The following is a 22082-nucleotide window of genomic DNA, read 5'->3' on the forward strand; positions in this document are numbered from 1 at the left end:
CTGCCGTCATCTACTATGTTACTATGTTTGCCTAGTATCTCACAACATTAATTAGGAAGGATGGATTTGTTTTTTTATTTTTAAATTGTAGACTACATATTGGGCTTGTTCTAGAAGTATTTTTAGAGGTAATTACAGTTACCCTAGAGCACTGCTGCTTCAGCACCAGCAACATCTGAATCAGCAGATTCACATGTTAAGCACATCATCATCCAAAGACTGAGTCAATGTCTTTTGAAGACACAAAATGTAAGGCAATGTGCAGAGCAGACATAGTTGTTACGCTGCTGTAGGAAGAGGAACTCATTCGTTTCCCTGACGAAACCATCCAATCTATGTCAGAGGTTTATTATTTATTGCCAGAGGGGGTATACAAGAGACCCAGCACTGAAGCTGCTTCAACAGCACAGCAGAGGAACGTGTCCACATAAACATCTCACGCTGGCACAGTCAAAGAGGTGGGTGTTCAATTTTATTCTGTATAGTTTATTGTATCAGAGAAATTATATCTTCAACCTAAATTCCAAAATATCATTTTTCAGCTCAGCTTCTGACCAGAAGGCACAGAATCTGACAAAGTTACTGAAAGCAAAGCGAGCTAGGCAGCTTCCTAACCAGTAAGACAAGGGGCATGTCCATAAACTATCTCAGACCTGTTGTTCATTCTTGTCATTGTGCTGGAACTGTGTTTTTTTTTTTTCAGTAGCCATCTGTTTTACTTTTCTTTTGCCTCTATTCACTGCTGGGGAGGGAAAGTGTAAAAGGCAAAATATTGATTCATTGACCGTGATTCTGCCTTTAACTCTTTCATCACTTGGAAAAAGTGAGTACTAGAATGCCCATAACTGTATTAACTGTGTTGGTAAGTTCTGTTCAAAGCAGTTAAAATGTTGTCAGGTAACAAAAATAGAAGGATGATAAACTTTACTTTATTTGGATTTATAGCCCACAATTACCTGAGTTGAGCACTCAGTTCTATGTGGCTTACATAAAATCAAGTAGCTATACAAATATAGATCAAGGATGCTTATAAGTACAAGATTAGAGAGGAGACCTAGTAGAGGGTAGATAGCTCCTTGTAATTGACATAAAGTGTGATGCAGAGATACAATAGGTGGGTGAATGCATCAGTCTATGCAATAGCAGATAAGTGCTTGTCTGCGAAGATCTCAGGAAAATCTGGATCAGTGAACTGTATTAGTCTTGGCACTGGTACTGGATGCCAAAAGATTGGTTGACAGAAATATTCTTCAGTCTCAACAAAATGACGCTTTTCCCCTTAGACTTTAAAAACAAACAAACAAAAAAAAAACAGTGCAAGTCTTTCCAAGCAGAGGAACACACAGATTCCCCTGGACAAAAGCTTTTAACTTATCCAGTAGCTGGTCCATCTTCCATCCTTGTGGAGGAGGACTAGAAGGGAGGAAATGCAATAATTTCTAGTAGAAACAGAGGGCATGGAAGAAAAAGATTATTTTTTTAAAAGAGAACTGATCAGTAAATAAAAAGTGAGAATAAAGGGAGAGATGATGAAGCCACCTAGGGCAAGATGCTTAAAGCTTACTGGGCTTGTAATATTCTGGTTTTAGCCGGTTTTGTGAGTACATTATTACGCACCTAATGCTCAAAGGGTTTTGGCTCTGCTTTTACCATTCATGAAAGCAGTGGCTGAAAACTAGATGCAAATGTATTAAAAATGAGCTTGTTAATATTAAAATGAGCATTCCATGTGATGCACAGACATTTCTGTGCAATGCACAGAAGGGAGTGCCTATTTGTAACGTTTAAAATTTTCCAGCAGATCCGAAGTGGTGAGGCATGTGAAAGGACAGTTTCTCGGCGGAGTGAACTGCAGCACTCTTCATGTGCAGCGTGTATCATATGCGTGTGTGTGCCCGGAACAGTAGTGCAACCTGAAAAATAAAAAAGAAAAGTGTTCTGGTTGCCATACAGAAAATACAACAATCAAAAAAGACAACAAAAAGGTAACCATCAAGAATAGTCTGTGAACATGCACATATGACATCCATCTATGACGCATGCATGGTAATAATTCGCTTCACCGTGGGTTCTCTTGTGAGGTTCCCAGACTACTGTAGATGCCTCTAATGTATGCTTATGACACACACCTTTATGGCAGGGTCCAAAGAGCAGTTGTTGCCATTTTTCAAGCCTTAGCATGTGGAGAATATTGATGATTACCACGGAAAACTTCTGTGCATGTGCCAGTTGCTTTCCCTACCAAACTGCAAGCAGCCTTTCTGCATATTTCATTTGCATGCAATTTCCTTTGAGCATCAATTGCTATTTCTCATTCGGTAAGTTCAGCCGTGGCTATAAATGTGTGCAGCTATTACTGATAGCTTTTGAGCATTGACCCCTAGTAAGTGAAGATGAGAGAGAGAGGGTAAATAAAGGCTTAAGTGAAAAAAACAAATGGGAAATGGAATTGAATAAAGGAAGGAGTAATACTGGTAAAAAGAATTAGCACAACTTTGCTAATTCCTTATTAGTGTTTTCATTCTGCTCATTTACCAAAGGGAGGTAGGGCTACCGCTGCATTGGCATGCGGCAAATCAGGTCTACCGCAGGAGCCTGGTAGTAGTCCCGGTCTCTGCCATGCCAACTCCGGCACTAGAAAATACATTTTTATTTTCTAGCGCCAGGGGCTTACCCAGCGGTAACTGAGCAGCGTCACACACTGCCTGGTTATCACCGAGGTAGCGTAGGAGTCCTTAAAGCTTCCTAAATGGGTGGTGGTAAGGCCTCCCCTGGGAAATGGCCATGCAGTAAGTGGTTCACTTACCACAGGGCCATTTAAAAAAAAAAAGCTTTTTACCCGCTGCAGTAAAAGGGGACCTCAGCATACGGCGAATGCACATGCAGACACTACCACAGGGCCCCGTTTACCACAGCTTGGTAAAAGGAGTCCTTAATCTCTTTTTTTTCTGGAAAGAAATTATATATTGGGGGAAGTTAGATCTAACTGGCAGGAAATTAATTGTAACGGGATTTCAGTGTACCCGTGATCATGAACTATGAAGCATGATTCTGAGAGTGAGTAAGGCGTGAGCTTAATAATAATAATAATAATAATAATAATATATTTCAAACTTATAGATTTATATTTTCAGATTAGTTTCTTCCAGTCTGTTAAAGCATAGGAGCTAACTTTTCAGAATGATTGAGGGTGCTTAAACTCATCAGGTTATACCTCCTTGGACAAAGTGAAGGCATTTTGCTCAATACTGGAGGTGTTCAAGCACCCACAGTGCTGGCATCTACTTATCACAGCAAAACTCTTGAAAATAGTCTGCTGATCTTTGTGGGAAGGATGATGAAAAACAGCTAAAAAAAGAAATTAAATCAATATGTGCACAGTAATGAGCCATATTTTTCCCCGTTTCATTGATTCTGCAATACGTACAAGCCAGCTACTTTCTTAAAAAAGGAAAAATGCATGGGTTAGTGCAGCTCCTGAAATCACATTGTATTTATTTAGGACTCTCTGGTATAATGCCAGGCTGCTTCCTCCTCTTGTAAATTAATTGTGAGGTTATAAAATCAGCCAAGAGAGGGAAGGAAAAGAACCTCTGCAATTTTGTTTGCCTAGGAAGTTATGAAATGATGCTCTTTTTTTGCTCCAGGCTGTAGTTGCAGCTTTTGGAAGGGGAGAAAATTACACAGAAATATTTCAGCACAAAATGCAGAAAAATTGCCCAATGAAGTTTCCCAGCAATCTCCGCACTAGTATCTCTTGATTTGTTACCCTTTGAGAATTGACAGCAACTTGAGCAAAACATGCTATTCCCAAACTGTGCAAGCAAACTGACTTTAGGGATGTTTACTTTTATTTAGCCCTGACTTTACTTGTTCTTTAAATCTGACCTTAACGGTCTAATTTCTGCATGCACCCCACTAAGAAAAGAACAAATATATGGGACATAATAAGATATGATATCAAAATACCCTGGAAAAGGGAACAATTTCACAATACTCTGAGACAGAACATAGAGTCCTGCATGGAATTTCTTACATAAAATTGTGATGGTGGCTAAGTAAGAAACTTGCCAAATGGGGTCAAATGAAGATCCTGTCTCCAAAAATGATGAGCAGCTGGTGTTCAAAGGGAGTTTTCTTTCTTTCTTTATGTGCGCTTATATATTGCGTCTCCAAAATCCACCCCATTCCTGAATTCGGGGATTTCTTTTCTCGCACAGGAATTCCAGTGTCTGTTGTAACAGCAAAATTTGCTGTTCCTGTCTCTGGTGAAATGATAAACTGAAAGTAGGAGTTTTATGTTAACCTGACAAAACAGCAATTAACACCTTTGTGGAGCTAGTGAATAGATATAGATACAGCCTTTGAGGTTGTGAGGTCTCTTTCTCAAGTGATGTTCTATGGTTGGGGTAAAGAAGAAACTACACAAACCGGAACTAAAGATTATTTAAGCTACTACTATTGAACATTTATACAGTGCTATGTGGTGTACGCAGGACTCTACAGACCAATAGAAGAGTCCCTGATCTGTGGAGCTTACAGTTTAGTTGACAGAGAGACACTGAACAGTGAAGAGTAAACATGGCTTCTGATATGTAGGCAGAATATTAGGCCAACATTTTCTCCCTTTTCACTGTATTTTATACAAAGAAGGCTAGTTGCTATGGAATCTATAATCTATAATCTATTTGTAGAAGAATTTGCAACAGGAAAATAGAGAAAAGGTTGCCATTAGGGAAGATAACCATTACCACTCTTACCATTCCTGCAGATTAAAACCACCGCAATGCCAGCACTGACAGGAAGCACCCTTTGCCCTGTAGAGTCCACGTTCTGGTTATGACATGAACTGTGACAACTAGGAAATTTATTTTGGGAGTGGGGTGGGGGTGGGGGGGTGATAAAGAGCTAATGATAAAAAGGCACAGCTTTAAAGTTGCAGTACAAGTATTAATTTCAGATAATTTAGCAGAAGGCGAAACAGAAGCAAACTGAGTAACATCCTCCACTATAATTCAGATCTTTTCTTTCATTCCTGAGTGGATGTCAATGCTGAAAGGATCTGACAAGACCCCCTTACTAAACTTTGGTCCATTCAGAATGTAAATAAATCAGGGGCTGCAGTGCTTATCATGAGAAGCTCACACAGATATTACAGAGACTTGTTTGATGTGATTACAGAACAAATGGGTTGAGGCTAACCTGAGAAAAAAACTTAAAAGTATGAGGTAATTTTTTAGTGTTTTTTTTTTTACGTGTTTGAGCCTACTCTAATGTTTTCTTTCAAATTGATGTATATTTTGTATGGGCAGATGGCAAGCACACAACTTGCTTATACATGCATTTTCTCTTTAGAAGGGTGGGTTAGGGAGGGTGGGATGGAAGGGAGCAAATTCAAGTTTTGTAAATGAGCATTTCCTTAGCACCTTCAGCAGATGAATCCAGAGACGTGGGTTGTGATCATCTACCAGCAGGTAGAGATAGAGAGCACTGAACTCTTATAGGACAGTATGCTCCTTGGTTAGTCAGTGTATCTCTATCTCCAGCAGGCAGTGGCAGTGGCGTACTGCCCCGGGTGCATGCTGCAGGGGGGTGCAGGGAGCAGCCACGTGGCTGTGGCTCTGCTGGTTCCCTGCTCCATCTGATGTTACTTCCTGTTCCGAGGCAAGGAACCGGCAGAGCCAACAGCTACGTCTCTGCTCCCAGCACCCCCAGGAGGTAACAGCAATGCACCTGGGGGGGAGGGTATTGGAGATGATGCACTGGGGGGAGGTATGCGCTGTACCTGGGGGGGGGGGGGAGTGCACAGCAGCAGTCTGCCCCAGGTGGCAGCCAACGAAGGAACGCCACTTGACGGTGAAGGTGAAGCAAGCTCCTGGTTTCATCTCTGTTGTGGCTCCTGTTCTGGGTTTCCTGGTTCAGTAGAGCCTGGGGGTGCTTAGGCTAAGCAGTGACAGCTGTAGGGGGTACACCTGTTGGTACCAGGCTCTTCCCCCACCCTACTCCTATCCAGCCACATTCTCCTTCCCACTTCCTCACAGAGTTTTAAAAAAAAAAAGGAGAAAAAATGATTATATGGCTACTTGGATGCTGGATGGGGTTCCCTCTGCTGCTACCAGTTTACCCTGGGCCAGAGTAGTGAGTCAGAACTGGTTCCTGGAGATTTGGTGAGTGTTCCTTTACATTTTTCTCTCTCTTCGAGCTTACTCGTGGTTTCATTTTTTCTTGCAATTGCTGCAGAGCCTTGTCAGCGCTGCTCTCACTATGCTAAGCAGAGATCAGCCTCGGGCAAATGTTGGCGGGATGTTCTGAGGTCATTTCAGTGGAGCAGCCTCTTTGATGGGTGAACTGTTGTCTTCCCGCAGTGTGCAATCACGGCATCTCTCTTCTCAGCTGACATTCTCTGATGCAGTTATTCAGGATCCTGTAGCCATTTTAATTTGGCACGATTGGCACCCGTGGCTGCGGGATCCATGTTGCGTCTGCAAGCTGGGCATATTTTTGGACTGTATACATGCACTGGTAAGGTGTCTGACTGTAGTGTAACTCCTGGGCGTCTGTCTGGTTTCTTTTTTCCCAATGTTTGTTCAAGCCTATATTCTGCAAAGGTCTCCTCAGCATACTCGGTCTTCTGCCTATCTCTCTCAGTAGCAGTTGAAGGTTTCTGGGTCCTTGCAAGCTTCTTAGCCTCTGCAATTGGATTCTGTGAGTGAAGGAAGATGTTTTGAAGCTGTCTCTGAGGCAGATTCTTGGGCTCCTCCATCTTCCCCTCAGTGTGCATCAGGCTTGGCAGCAGCTTCACTACCTTCTGTTTTTCTGTGGGAGTTGAGAAGGGTGAGATTCAGGCTGATAGAGGAGGCCATTCCTACAACTGATAACATTTTTTTCCCCAAGGAAGACTTAACTTCTTTTATGGCTAAGGCTCTGGAGGCTCTGAATGTTAATAGCTAGGAGTCACAAAACCCCTCAGTCTCTACTCCTAGGATGGCTAGCACACTGGAAGCTGCCTAAAGTGTTCCCTGTACATGAGGCTATTCTCATTCTCATTTCTGCTCAATGGACCACCCCAGATTCCAGTCTCAGGGTGGCCTGGGCCACGATTCACCTTTCTTCTATTGCTCAGGACAAGCTTGATTCTTTAGTGGCTGCAGGCACAAAAAAAAAAAAAACACACCCTGTCAGGGGAGGGTGGAATGGCCTTAAAGGATATGCAGGATGGGACATTGGAGTCTTCTTGACCTGCTTCTGTCCCTGACCTAGCTCTCCACTTTGCTGGCCATGGCCAAACAGCGTGGTCGGGCCTAATGGCTGCTCCCAGGTCCTCTTCGTTGTCTTTGTCCCAAGTGAAACCTTAACATGGTTCTGTGGGCTCTAAAAAAATAAAAGGCTCCATTTGAACCTCTGAAGCAGGCAACTTTGAAATATTTTCCTCTCAAATCTCTCCTTCTAGTAGTTGTTGGCTCGTGGAATTTGAGTTACGGGCGTGGTCGGGCAAAGATCCATTCCTTCCTTTCTCGGATTCAGGAGTGACTATTTGTACCTTCCTTCTTGGTTGCCCAGGGTGGTTTTGGCTTTTCATCTTAGCCAGCCTCTTTTATGGAAGGAGATTGCAAGGCGGATTTTCACTTGCTCCATTGCCTTGATGTTTGTTGAGTGCTTCTCCAATATTTGCAAGCTATCAATGTTCTCAGGCGGTTCAATGTTCATTTTCAGGCCTGAATCAGGGTCATGCAGCATCTAAGGCAACCATTTCTTTCTGGATTAAGGAGGCTATTGCCTCTGCGTACCTTCTTTATGGCAAGTGGCTGCGGGCTTCTCTTTGAGCACCTTCTGCTAGTGCTTTAGTGACTTCTTGGGGGCGGAATCACAAGGTTTTTTTCCCCCTCAAAGGCATATTGAAACAACTACTTGGTCTTCATTGCATCCTTTTTCCAAGCATTATCATTTGGATGTTATGGCTCAAGCAGACTCTTTGTTTGGCCTTTTGATGCTCTCTGTAGGAGTTTCAGATTCCCACCCTACATGAGGACTGCTTTGCTACATCCCACAAATTTACTGAGGCCCAGATGCATCAACCATACGTTAAAAAATCAAAAACGTAAAAGTCCTTACCGAAGTTGAAAAAACGAAGAATGCACTAAAAACAGAAGTCCCACATGTTCGGTTCAGTATTTGAAAGTCAAATGCATTACAGGAGTGTAATCCCCGTCATTAATCTGCCCGTAAATCATGCGCAGAGCAGCCAAGCGTTATGCTGGCTGCTCTGCACATGCCACAAACGTCAAAACCCAAAACAAAAAAAAAACACGTTGAAATTAAAAGGGGCTAAGGCGCTCGTCAGGAGCGTCCTGTATGGACGCCCTTGCCCCCCCCCCCTTCGAGGTCGCTGCTGTTCCCCGCTTCCGCATTTATTAAATAAAAAATAAAAACAAAAAACCAAAGTTTAGCAGCCCCGGTCCCCCTCCCTTTCTCTCTCTGTTTTTCTCCTTCTCCCACAGCTCCGCCTCCCGCCATCCTCCGCCCTCGTGCCCCGCCCCCCCTGAGCTCGTCGCCTCCCCCCTCTACCGGACCCCCCTCCACTTTACCGGCCCACGCAGCACCTCTCACCTCTGTGTGAAGGCGCTGCATGGGCAAGAACAGCTGATCGGCGATCAGTGCTGCCTTCTCCGACGTCCCTCTGTTCCTCCTGGGCCCGCCCTCCTCTGACATGGGTAACTTACATCAGAGGAGGGCGGGCCAACACAGTAAGCACGGTAAGTGCCGCAGGGGGGCGCCTGCCTTCAAGGGCGCTGCGCCGTCGAGCTGTATTAAAAAAAAAAAAAAACCTTACTCCTCCGCTCCATCCCCGATTCCCCGGCGCTTTAAATTTACCTCCCTCCGCCTCCAACGTCTGTGCAGCATCAGTGAAAGCGCTGCCTGTCTGATGTCTCTCCACCAGCCTTCCCTTCGCTCATTCGTTCCCTCTGTGTCCGGCCCTCAAGGAAATGACGTCAGAAGAAGGCGGGACACAGAGGGAACGAACGAGCGAAGGGAATGCTGGTGGAGAGACGTCAGACAGGCAGCGCTTTCACTGACGCTGCGCAGACATCAGAGTCGGAGGTGGAGAGAGGTAAATTTAAAGCGCTGGGGAATCGGGGATGGAGCGGAGGAGGCTCATGCCAAACCCAGCCATTTCCTCCATCGCGCCCCAGACTGCAGCTTGGGGGAGCAGCGCTCAGCTCTTTGGCACCGCCCAGCTCTTTTTTTTTTTTTTGTTACATTTCTACCCCGTGCTTTCCCACTCATGGCAGGCTCAATGCAGCTTACATGGGGCAATGAAGGGTTAAGTGACTTGCCCAGAGTCACAAGGAGCTGCAGTGGGAATTGAACTCAGTTCCCCAGGATCAAAGTCCACTGCACTAACCATTAGGCTACTCCTCCACTAGCAACATTCCATGTAGAAGTCGGCCCTTGCAGATCACCAATGTGGCTGCGCAGGCTTCTGCTTCTGTGAGTCTGACGTCCTGCACAGCCTTCTACATGGAATGTTGCTAGTGGAATAGCAACATTCCATGTAGAATCTCCAATAGTATCTATTTTATTTTTGTTACATTTGTACCCTGCGCTTTCCAACTCATGGCAGGCTCAATGCGGCTTACATTGGGCAATGGAGGGTTAAGTGACTTGCCCAGAGTCACAAGGAGCTGCCTGTGCTTGAAGTGGGAACTGAACTCAGTTCCTCAGTTCCCCAGGACCAAAGTCCACCACCCTAACCACTAGGCCACTCTTCACGTGCCTTGGAGCCAGGCAGATCTGGGGGGGGGTCCGCCAACTGATGGTCTGCAGGGGGGCGCCAGAGACCCTAGGCACGGCCCTGCCTGTTCTGATTTATTTTCTTAACCCAGATGAACAATCAATCCATTAATGATAATTAAAATAGGATGCCTTAGGGCTTCCAGTAAGGTGGCGGGGTGATCTCCTGGTCAATGATATGCTGACAACTTCTTACCAAAGGGGTCATGCCAATACTGCTCCATTCTGAGACACACCCTTTGATTTCATAAAACCATTTAACATGGGAATTGCCAAACACTCTCCTCTGCCCCCACCTCCTGGGCTCCTCTGATCCTGGCTCTGGGTAGTATATTGATACTATGACACCCTAACACAGGCTTGTGCAGCCCGTGGGCCAAAAGCTGGCCTGCCATCCTCATTTTTCTGGCTCACAGAACCTTGGTGAAAATAGATAATTCCTCTGGCGAGATCCCTGTTTCCTCACCACGACTCTGGCTGACCGTGAGTTTGAGCGGCACGGCACCGAAACTTCGAGTCTTGTGGCTTCAAGTCACGGAGGGAATCCTGCTCGAGGAATTTTAAGCCAAATGGAGACCTTAAAATGATCTGCATGTTTCTGAAGCACTAACTTTGAAATGCATTCAAAGCATATTGTCAGGCACTGTGCTGCTCAGATGACCCAAATAGTTCTTTATTGATATTTAAGTCAACAACAACAGATTAAAAAGAACAAAAAAAATGGATCTGTAACAATAAAATCTTATATTTGGGAGAATGCAGATCTCTGAGGTTAATTACAAATTTTGTTACACATGTATAGTGAGTGTTTGGAACAAAACATTTCCACTAAAATATAATTTTTTTTCCTTTTATGGTGTGTGGTAGCACAAGGAGGGAAAGAATGATGCTTCCAAATGTGTGGTTTTGTTTGGAAGGGAGCTGAAATTCCATTTGCAGCCTTTACCCCCTGGAATGGGGCAGGTGTGCTTATTTCTTGTATAGAAGCTAACCTGCCCACATTTTGATCCTGCAGGCAGTTTAACATTGTTTTCTGAAGAATGCATATTTTTGGTGTCTCTGCAAATTTAGAATTTTATTACTCTGAATTTTTTTTAAATGCCAATGATAGAAGAAAAATACAAATGAGGACTCAAGGTGGGTCACAACAGTGTTATGCAGATCATAAATATAATAAAGGGGTATTTTTACTAAACTGAGAGAGAGAATGGGATGGAATGGAATAAGCTGCCATATGAGATCAGGAAACTATCTGTTCTTGTTTTTGGAAATACATAAATGTTATTTATTTCCTAAGAGTTGAATATTAGGACTGTTTATGTATTTCTTTCAATTTTATTGTACTTTGTTATAAATTTTTATAAGTAAATATAACCCTGGTCCCACTCAGTTCACAGGCATTGGCTAAGCTCTTCAGGTCAGGCACCCTGGGACAAGGATATACAAACAGAGTTCAATATGTTGAGCTGGGCGTAAGCTGGGGCTGGGCTTTATCCTGGTAGACCATAGAGTAATCTGTGTATTGGACACACTTCAAGTCACTCTCACAAAAAAATTGGCAGCAGTCTCTGTGTTTCAACTTCAACTTTCTTTCTTTCTTTGCTACATTTATATCCCACATTTTCCCACCTATTTGTAGGCTCAATGTGGCTTACATAGTACCGGAGAGGTGTTAGACTCCGGTGTAAACAAATACAAAGTGATGTTGTGGTAAGATAAAGTTCATGTGGCACAGCCACACTAGGGAATCGTACAACGGAAGAGTTGTGTTATGTCCATTACGTTCTTTAGTTTTGTTGTGTTGCAGAGATCAGGCATTTATGTTGGATCGGTAGGGTATGCCTTTTTAAAAAGGTTCGTTTTTAGTGTTTTCTGGAAGTTTAGGTGGTCGTTCGTAGTTTTCAAGGCTTTTGGTAATGCGTTCCACAGCTGTGTGCTTATGTAGAAAAAACTGGACGAGTAAATTGATTTGTATTTGAGTCCTTTGCAGCTTGGGTAATGCAGATTTAGGTATGTTCATGTTGATTCGGATGTGTTTCTAGTTGGTAGGTTGATCAAGTCTGTCATGTATCCCGGAGCTTCACCGTAGATAATTTTGTGAACCAGAGTGCAGATTTTGAAAGCAATATGTTCTTTGGTTGGGAGCCAGTGTAGTTTTTCGCGAAGAGGTTTTTGCACTTTCAAATCGCGTTATTCCGAAGATAAGCCTAGCTGCTGTGTTTTGAGCGGTCTGAAGTTTCTTTAAGGTTTGTTCTTTGCATCCCGCATAAATTCCATTGCAGTAGTCTACATGGCTTAGTACCATTGATTGTTTCAGGTTGTGAAATGTTCCCCTCAGGAAGAATTGTTTCACGCGTTTGAGTTTCCACATTGAGTGGAACATTTTCTTTGTTGTGGATGTCACTTGGCTCTCTAGTGTTAAGTTGCGGTCCATTGTAACGCCGAGGATTTTTAGGTTGTCTGAGATAGGGAGGGTGTAATCTGGGGTGTTGATAATTGTGGGGTTATTCGCGCTGTGTAGGGATGAGAGGATGAGACAGTGTGTTTTTTCTTTAGTTAGTTTTAGTTGAAATGCATTTGCCCAAGAGTCCATGATGTTCAAGCTGATCTTGATTTCGCTGGCGATTTCTGTCAATTTAGATTTGTAAGGAATGAATATTGTGACATTGTCTGCATAGATGAAAGGGTTAAGGCTTTGGTTGGATAAGGACTTGGCTAGTGGGGTCATCATTAGGTTGAAGAGGATCGGTGATAGCGGTGATCCTTGTGGTACTCCGCAGTCTGCTTTCCACGGTGATATGTTTGAGTTTGATTTTACTTGATATGTTCTTGTGGATAGGAAACCCTTGATCCAGCTAAGTATGTTTCCACCAATCCCGAACTTATTTAGTAATCTTATTAATATATTATGTTTTACCATGTAGAATGCACTAGACATGTCGAATTGGAGAAGGAGGATGTTTTTACTAACAGTAACTTGAAAAACAGTTCATAAACTTGTCAACTTGGTCTGTTCTTGTCAGGGCTTTTCAGATGGCAAGAGAGGAGGTTCAAAAGTACACAAACCGTCAGTAAAGAAAGCACAAAAGCCTTCAAGATTGGACCAATGGCGAAATCTTTAATGTAAAAGACCCGACATGGGCTGTGATTCGGTGCAGAATGGCTCCTGCCTCAGGGGTCAAACCAGTATTCTCTTTGATAGAAAATAAAATCCAAAACAGTCCTTCTAACAACATGTCAAGGTAGGTAGCAGATTATTACAGACATGTCCAAGCTTTCTGGCGGATTGTTGAAAGCCATTATTGAGCTTTCAACAAACCACTGCCTACCCTGACATGTTGTTAGAAGGACTGTTTTGGATTTTATTTTCTATCAAAGAGAATACTAGATTGACCCCTAAGGCAGGCACCATTTTGTGCTGAAACACAGCCCATGTTGGGTCTTTTACATTAAAGATTTCTCCATTGTTCCAGTCTTGAATGTTCCTTTTGTGCTTCTTTTTTTGCTGTCTGGGCTTTTCAGATGCTCAGTACAGCGTCAAACATAATATCTAAATGATATCAGGGCATTCAAATCACAGTTCAGTTCAGTCTCAAATCTCCCCTATTTGCAACCAGAACATAGTACTTGGTAATCTCCTTGTAGACTTCTTACAGTTTCACAGTCATCTCCACATGATTAACCAGTTCTCTCTCTCCCATCCTGGAACAGGGGTCATTCACATGCGCAATGAAAGTCCTGGCAGAAATGAGGCACTCCTGCTCTCACTTCTACTTGGGGTGTCTTTTCCCCAAAGCACTCCTACTTGTCCCCTAGTTGGGAATACTCTGCAGACACCCACTGCCCTGTGACAAAGGCTTCAATCATTACCCACTGTAAAGTCCTCCTGCTTTGGTTCCCAGAACTTCCCCCTTGGTACTCAGGGTCTCGGCAGGGGTTGGCAACCAAAGACCAGAATTTTCTCCATACAATCCTGTAACAAAACACCTAGCCACCCACCTGGGGTTACCCCGTGACCACTTAGAGGGTCTATCCCCAGCACAGCTCAGGTCTGCCTACACCTGCTGCTTGTGCTCTATACTAGCACTCTCCTCCCACTGACTGGGTCACAACCACCTCTGGGCAAATCTCTCACTCCCAAATTATCCCCAGTGATTTCTAGGTTACTGGGGCCACACTCTCAGTTGTCCCACAGTTCCCAGAAAGCACTCACAGACCAAGCACAGAAACCACCAGGATTCTTTATCAGTCCAGACAGGCAGAATGAACAAACAATTATGTTTATTCTCAGAACTTGGAACAGTGGACAAAAATGTGCAAATAGCAAACAGTAACTGTAAAATGGATCAATTAGAAAACTAACTAAACATTTACATACTGGCTAAACAGTACCTGGGAAGATCAGGACATATAATTCACCGAGCCTCAGCAAAGAGATCTATCTCTCTTTCTTCCAAGCTAAGACTGAACTCAAAACCAGTAAAGTCCAAATGAGTGAGTGGGCCAATCAAAGCCCAGTCAACAAGTTTTCAGATATATACTGCTTCTTGCTTCCTGTTTGTGTCAAACTAAAGAAAAAACACTCAGTTTTCTTTAACAGCTTTAAGTATAAATATGCACCATCTACTGGCCAAATAGGAGAAATACACTTCAGATATAATTAAAACAGAAAACTATCCAATACATTTTGCAGGCTTAAAAAACACTGTTCCTTCACAAATCCCTTTCATTACCTCTTGGCCCTGCCCCCATGGACTGGCCCTTTCCCAAATCCACCCACTAGGCTGGCATTACCAGCCCTCGGTTTAGTGACTGCCCTGAAAATCCTCCCTCCCACTACTCCAAGTAGGAATTTTCCGGGGGGGGGGGGGGGGGGGCTTCACAAATAATATGTAATTCAAATTTTGTTCTGGGTGTTCTCAAAGAAAGCATGAGTGTATGATTCTGAGAGTCTGAGTCAGTGGCGTAGCCACAGGTGGGCCTGGATGGGCCAGGGCCCACCCACATAGGGCTCAGGCCCACCCAACAGTAGTATACATTTAGCGGTAGCTGGTGGAGATCCCAATCTCTGCCAGCCAAAGACTTCCCCCTGATGGTAACGAAAATGCTGCTCTCCACGATACTGGCACCTACGCATGCTTAGTTTTCCACGCATATCTGCTGCAGACTGCCAAGGTGGAGAGAAGCATTTTTCCACCAGTTGAGATATTTTTTTGGTGCGGTGGAGAACACTTGGTGCCCACCCACTTCTTCCCTAGGCCCACCCAAAATCTGTTGTCTGGCTACGCCACTGGTCTGAGTGCACATGTGTTGTAACCCTCTGAATGTTACAAAATATAAAATGTGGCCCCCTGATAGAAATAGTTTGGACAAGCCTGCCCTGACATATGGTGTGAGCAAATCTAAATAAATAAATAAATATATGTACTCATATTTATGGTGCTAAATATTTTCACACAAACCCAACCTTTCTATGATGTTCTTGAAGAGAGGGTAGTAGAAAAGATCACATAATCTAATGATATACTACTTGTCTATAATTAATGGAAATTCATTTTAACAACTGTTTTCTCTTGAAAACACCTCCCTTGGGTGTTTCACCTTTTCAATTGCTGTTTATATATATTTGATTGTAGCACATCACCTTTGAGATATATATATATATATATATATATATATATATATATTGTAATTTTACTATTTGTGATTTTCTACAAGCCTCCTAAGAATACAAAACAAATAGATCCGTCTTTGATCTTTGCAGCTGTAAGAAACAGAAATATGTGAGGCACCCTGCAGCTGGTGCTAAGCAAGGGGACAGTGCTGTGATGGGTCTATGAAGATCTGGCAAAAGTTATCAGGGCTCAGTGTGTTCACACTCTAGTTCTTTGCTGCAGTGCTAGCAGAGAGAAATGTAAACGCACTTGTGTCCCTCCAGCTCACAAGAGAAGGATGTGCTGTTTCAAGCAGCTGTACACACCTTTTCCCTTTTTAAAGCCCAATCAGCAACTGTGGCTGGATTAAATCCAGAGGCTTGTGTTGATGGAGAGCAGCTGTCTCCAAAACCAGCTGCTTTCAAAAGACTATTTGAGCTGAATTGGATTAGTCTATGGGATGAAGTCACTTCTACTTTCAGTGACTGGTGAGAAGTCATTTCCACCCACTTTTCAGCAGTAGGTGGGGAATGGAAGAACGGAGGAAGTGAAGTCTGCCTGAAATTGGTAGCAGTCAGAGAGATTAAAGGCATTTAGAGCTATAAATATCCTCATCCTGGATTTTAGACAGAAACCCGGGATCTCTTGTGAAGACACTGCTGTGTGTGTTTACTCTTCTCTGGACTTCTTGCTTAACTCATGTCACAGAGGCTGCTCCTGGGTAAATATTTTTCTCTCTCTTATTTTATAATTCAACTGAGATATGTCAGTACTTTTTTCCTGTTGATTTTAATACTCCCCTTTCTGCATCATTTTTTTGTATAAATAGGAGTATTATGAAAGCAAGCTATTTTATTAAGAATTGTTATCTCCTGATTTTTTTTTCTGCTAATGATAACAAGTATGCTAACCAGTCCTTATTAGTTCTTTCTCCAGGACCCAGGTGTAGACTTTGTACCCTTAAAGTTACAGATGTAATAATGAGCCTGAGACCTGAGTGGTGTTCCAGCATAATTTAACTGATTCAAAGGTGCACAGTGCCAATTTTATCCTGACTACATTCTCATTTACAGAACTTAACTAAAAATCTGTGTCTGTGATTCCTTATTTTATGTTTTCTGAGTCACAATGTCCAAGGGAGGTAGTAATAGAGAGTTGTACAGGGACAGAAATCTAGCCTGTCCATCCCCACCCCTGGTCCACCTAGCCCTGCCCCTGCCGCACTGCACCTTGCCGCACAGTCACCTTGACACCCCCCAAGAAAGCCAGATTCTATAAGCAGTGAAAATACTGGTAAAAGTAATATAAATGCATTTTCTTCCATACTCTACTAAATAAAAAATTTAAAAAGATGCACACTTCCAAAAAAGCAAACATCCATGAGCAGCATGTCCCTGTTTCCTTTCCTTTCCTTCCCATCCATGAGCAGCATGTCCTCCTCTCCTCGCCATCTCCTTCTATTCCATGTGCTCTATTCCCCTTTTTCCTTCACCCTCTCCATGTATGTCCCCCATACCAAATTTTTTTCAAGCCCCCTCCCTCCCTCCACCCTTTTTACAGCCTCCTTGCTCCCTCCCACCCATGCACAACTCCATCCATCCACCTTCCCTCCCCTCCAGCCCTGGCTGCCATCCCCAAATGTACTTCAATACATCCTGGTGGTCTAGTGGCCTCTTAGGGGCAGGAAAGATCCCTACTCTTTCCTGCCTGCTGCCGCTGATTCTCTTACTGCCACTGTTTCTTTAAAATGGCTGCCGAGACTTCGAGTAGCAACGTCAGAAGTCTTGCGAGGTGGCTGCTTGAAGTCTTGGCAGCTATTTTAAAAAAACAGTGGCAGCGAGAGTATCAGGGACAGTGGACAGGAAAGAGGGGATCTTTCCTGCCCCAAACAGGCAGGGTGTATTGAGGTGTGTTCGGGGAGGATATCCTGAGGCTTGGGGGAGGGAAGGGAAGGCTCAACTTGCCTACACTTATACAGTGAAACAGAAAAGGAATTACAATATCCAAAGGACAGAGAAAACAAATTCTGCGGGAACCCCTCCGAACCTGTGTCCATCCCTGTAGGATTCACTCTAACCCCATTCCTGTGCAGCTCTCTAATTAGTAACATTCTCCTTGGGCTTCATAGAAAGACAAAAAGACACCCTCCTACTCCTGGTATCATTTCTGTCATACTAGGGTTTCTTGGCTTGTCTCTCTAAACTCGTCTCATGCATCTCCTAATCTTCATCCTCCTTTTGGATGCCTCTACAACATTCTCCTCTGGGTAAACTCCAGGGCAATTCTATATCTTTGTCTCTTCTCTGGCATGTACCACTTAGGCAGCCAGTAATCTCTTCTCTTCTCTTCTCTTCTTGTTCTTGATATAAATTTCTCAGTGAGGAAGCCTGTTTGTACCTCTCCTCTTTCTTTCCCCTCAGGAATGCAGGGGTCGTATAAAACCTCACTTTCCATAACACCAAAAATTATAACGCTGGGAAACTTTTCCACTATAATGCTATAAGAACTTGCACTGCTCTTTCTATATCCTCCCCAAATTATATTTTAAGAAGGGGAATAGCATATTCAAGGGCTAGAGGGGGAAAACCATGTTCCTTCCACTTCCAAATAATTCACACAGCTAGTTACTAGGTGTCTCCTGCTCATGTCGAATTAGTAAGATACCATGCCAGCATTCCCCAAGGAGGTGCGGTAAGCACATGATGACACATACTCTGCTTAGTTTATCCCTTCTGTAGAGATACACTCTGTTAGTAGAGATCTAAAGTGACCCTTGGGTCCGCAAATTTCAGATAGGAACAGGGGCTTGCATGAGTTAAGCTCAAGTAGGAGCTTATAAAATTGTCCAGCACATCATACTCCTGGCATCGTTTTACTCAGACCTTATGCACCATTCAGTGCCTGTATGTAGTTCACTCTAATGCTTTGCACAACCAGGGGTGTAACCTGCACAAATTGGTAGGTACAACTCAGGCTGTCTTGTTGGTCAGACTGGATGGACCACACAGGATTTTATCTGCTGTCATTTACTGTGTTAATATATAAGCAATGTCTTGCTTTCTGGTACAAAATATTTTAGAAGTTATCAATAATTTAATCTTTTTGTGTTTGTTGCATTTCTGTTCCTTCTTTTCATAGCAAGTTACAGGGGGAACTTATCAACAATGGCTACTGTTAAGATGTGTTATTATACTGTTAACCCCAGTAATTAGTAACTAGGTCTCATTGCATTACATGGGACCTCGGCTAAAATAGCACGAGTTAGTGGTAAAATACACATCTTAACTGTAGCCCACATTTATAATTAAGCCCCTGAATAACACTATGGCTGCTTCAACCTGTATAGTTAGCTATAAAGGGCCAGATTCTATACAAGGTGCCTAAAAAATCCACACGGTAAACATTTCCACCCAGGCGTATTCTGTAAGCGGCACATGCTTAGGCAGAAATTGCAGTGCCTAAAACTACGTGCATCCATTTATACCAATGAAAACATGGTGTAAATCCCTATACGTAGATTTACATGCACTGGACCATATTCTATAACTGCGCCTAAATTTTGGAACGCCCACAAAATGCCCATTTCCCCGCCTATAACCATGCCCCTTTTTACCTGTGTGCATTAAAATTTAGGCATAGAGCATTACAAAATATGCTTAGGGATTTGTGTGCATAAATTCTAATTATTACCAACTAGTAAAAAAAGCCCGTTTCCAAAACCAATGAAATGGGCGCTAGCATGCGGGTTTTTTTGTGTGTGTGTGTATGTGTCACAGAGTTATTTTGTATGTGTGTGTGTGAGTGTGTGAGAGTGTGGTGTGTGTGCAGGTTGTTGACGGCTACAGGGGAATGCTGGAACATTTATGCGCTGCAGGAATCAACGCCATCTTTTTCCGGGTGCTTGGGGAATCCCTGAGGTGGGAGACAGCTTGCCTGAGGCTGGGGATGGTTGGGCACGTCCTTGGCCGCTTCGGCAAAAGGGGGAAGGGGGTGGGGAGTTACCTGCAGCCGCCTGAGAAACCATGTATTCTTTGTTTGTTTTGTATTATTAGTTTGCATTTCTGTTGAAGAAAGAGTGGATGCCTTTCGAATGATGGAGGTGGTGCGTCGGTGTGCGGTTGTTTCATTAGTTTGGCAGCCAGTCTCCAGTGATTCCTAGGCAGGGAAGGAGTACTCCTCCCCCTTCCTTGGTCGCTGTTTGCTGCTGGCTGGGTCGCGGGTAATCCTTCCAGCTGGGCCGCAGCTTGTCCTGTTTGCCCACGTCCCAGATGGTGACGGGCACGTTGTTTTCCGGCTCCTCTGACTCCATGTCAAGCGATCCCAAATATAGTCTGTGCTATAGGCCCTCTGGCACTCTTCAGTACTGGCATTAGGCATTTAAAAATTTCTTCCCCCCCCCCCCCCCCCCCCCGGTCTATTTTTGCACATACCCACAGCAGGAATATTCTTCTCTCGTTCCAGCGGTGGTTTTGTGCTCTCCGTGCTGCCCAGATAATGAGCCATTCTGCTGGGGAATGCTCCTCCCTTATTGCCACGTAGTTTCCTCTGATTGGTCCGTCTTACGTTGCCTAGTGTTGCCTGGGAACGGTGTTGTGATGGTCCTTTGTGTTTCAGAACGTTGAGTGTGTTTTTTCTGATTGGTCCGTCATGCGAGGGCGGGGCAGAGAGACATGGTCAGTGTTGTGGCTTCACCACCATGAATCCATGAACCCTTCAGTGAGTGACTGAGTGACTTCAGAACGTTGTCTTCAGAACGTTGAGGGTGAGTTTTATTATAGTAGATTAGTGCTCCTTATTGCTTGTTAAGTGCTGTTAACAATACTGATTGGCTTGTTAAGCCAATTAAGTTATGTGCGTTGTTTTAGAATCCGTTTGGATTTTGGCATGAAACTCTAGGCGCACTATATAGAATCCAGGAGAAAATATATACCAAGCTAGCATTCTGTAAAGGTCATTCTACACAGAGCACCCTTTACAGAATACTGTCTTAGCGTGATCATCCCAGTGCCTATCTGTGAGTGTCATTTATTGAATCTGTCCCTAGACTGCTACTAGTGGTTAACACAGTGGAGGAAAGGACCAAGAAAGCAAAGTTCAAATCCTGCTAATACTCCTTGTGACCTTGGGCAAGTCACTTCACCTTCCATTGAGTTATGTGCAACTTAGACTGCAAGAAGATAATTTTATAAAAGATTTTTTCTTGGGTATAAGACAGGATATGCACATCAAATGAAACCCCCCACTCTCACACAAGGATGTGCTTTGACAAGTAGACATACAGTAATTGTATTTGATCCGTATGTAGGTGTGTTTGGGTGGAGCATGGGTGAAGTTATAAAGTACATGCGTAGGCTATAAAATGCACAATTACAGTACATGCATTCTTCAGCAACATATATTTACACCTACTCTTGAGCTGTTGTAAATACACGTGGTTTCATTATATCTACAATTTCAGTAGGTTTTATAAAGACACACAGGTGTATTGGACTAGATTGTATATATATCACACCTAAAAAATTGTCAAGGAAACAAAATACGCCTAGTTGTATTCTATAAAGTACGTTAGGCATACTTTATAGCATAAGCTTAAATTTCCGTGCAGTTTATAGAATACGTTGACCACTCTTCCATGTGACTAAATTTACTCACAGGCAATTACGCCAGGTAAAACTTGGTGTAAATGCTGATGCCTAAATTACGCACAGACCAGGTGTATTCTATAACAACATGCATAGATTTTAGAAACGCCCACAATCTGCCCATTCCACACTGATGGGCATGCCCCCTTTTCAACTATGTGACTTAGAATTTATGCACACCACATTATAGAATATGCTTAGAAAGTTCTGCAAGTAAATTCTAATTAATGCAAATTAGTATCAATACTTGCTTGTTAAATGGCAATTATTGACGCTGATTGACTTGTTAGGTAATAAGTTGCACATACATTTCCAGAATATGACTGGATTTGTGTGCGCAACTTAAGTTGCACTATATAGAATCTGGGGGATTGTGCCTTTAAATTAGGTGTATACTTGATGTCTCAACAGTAGCTATGACCTTGAAGCCCTATATTTGTAACTCATTTTGAGTTTGGATTAGGAAAAGACAAATGTGAATGGGCTGTGTCGGATTCACCACACCAGCAGCCGCTAGCATGGCCTTGTAAAAGGGGGAGGAGGTCAATTTTGTAGTTCCTTTCCTTTTTATGAAATTAAGGGTCCTTTTACTAAGGGGCTCTGAAAAATGTCCTGCGCTGTTGTAGGCGCGTGTATTGGGCGCACAAAGTCCATTTTCAGCGCGCCTGGAAAAAATGCCTTTTGGGGGGGGGGGGCTGAAAATGGATGTGCGGCAAAATAAAATTGGCGCATGTCCATTTTTGGCCTGAGATCTTACTGCCACCCACATGCGTTAACTATTATAACTACTATAAATCATTTCTATAGTGCTACCAGTCGTACGTATATAACTGGAGGGTAACTGCCAGTGTACGTACACTGCAGATTACCGCCCAGTTAGCACCATGTGGTAGAAAATAAAAAATATTTTCTGCTGGATGTGTCGGACATGTGTAAAAAATAGAGAGGGGGAGGGAGAGGGAGAGACCCGGCCCATTTAGCAGTTTAAACAGCC

General features: G+C 43.3%; 1 protein-coding gene across 3 annotated transcripts in view; it reads left to right on the plus strand.

Moving 5' to 3' along the window:
* Positions 1 to 225: 225 nt before the first annotated feature.
* GPR1 (G protein-coupled receptor 1) overlaps positions 226 to 22082 on the plus strand; it is a 55479-nt gene continuing 33622 nt past the window's right edge. Inside the window, exons 1-2 of one of the 3 annotated variants that reach the window (XR_003942908.1) lie at positions 226 to 458; positions 1802 to 1979. The gene's annotated coding sequence lies outside the window, so the exon portion shown is untranslated. Of the gene's footprint in view, positions 459 to 1801; positions 1980 to 15925; positions 16168 to 22082 lie in introns of those variants that run through there. The other 2 variants (XM_030210458.1, XM_030210457.1) reach the window with 2 other exon arrangements.

Source organism: Microcaecilia unicolor, chromosome 7 (genome assembly GCF_901765095.1).
Source record: "Microcaecilia unicolor chromosome 7, aMicUni1.1, whole genome shotgun sequence".
Taxonomy (NCBI): domain Eukaryota; kingdom Metazoa; phylum Chordata; class Amphibia; order Gymnophiona; family Siphonopidae; genus Microcaecilia; species Microcaecilia unicolor.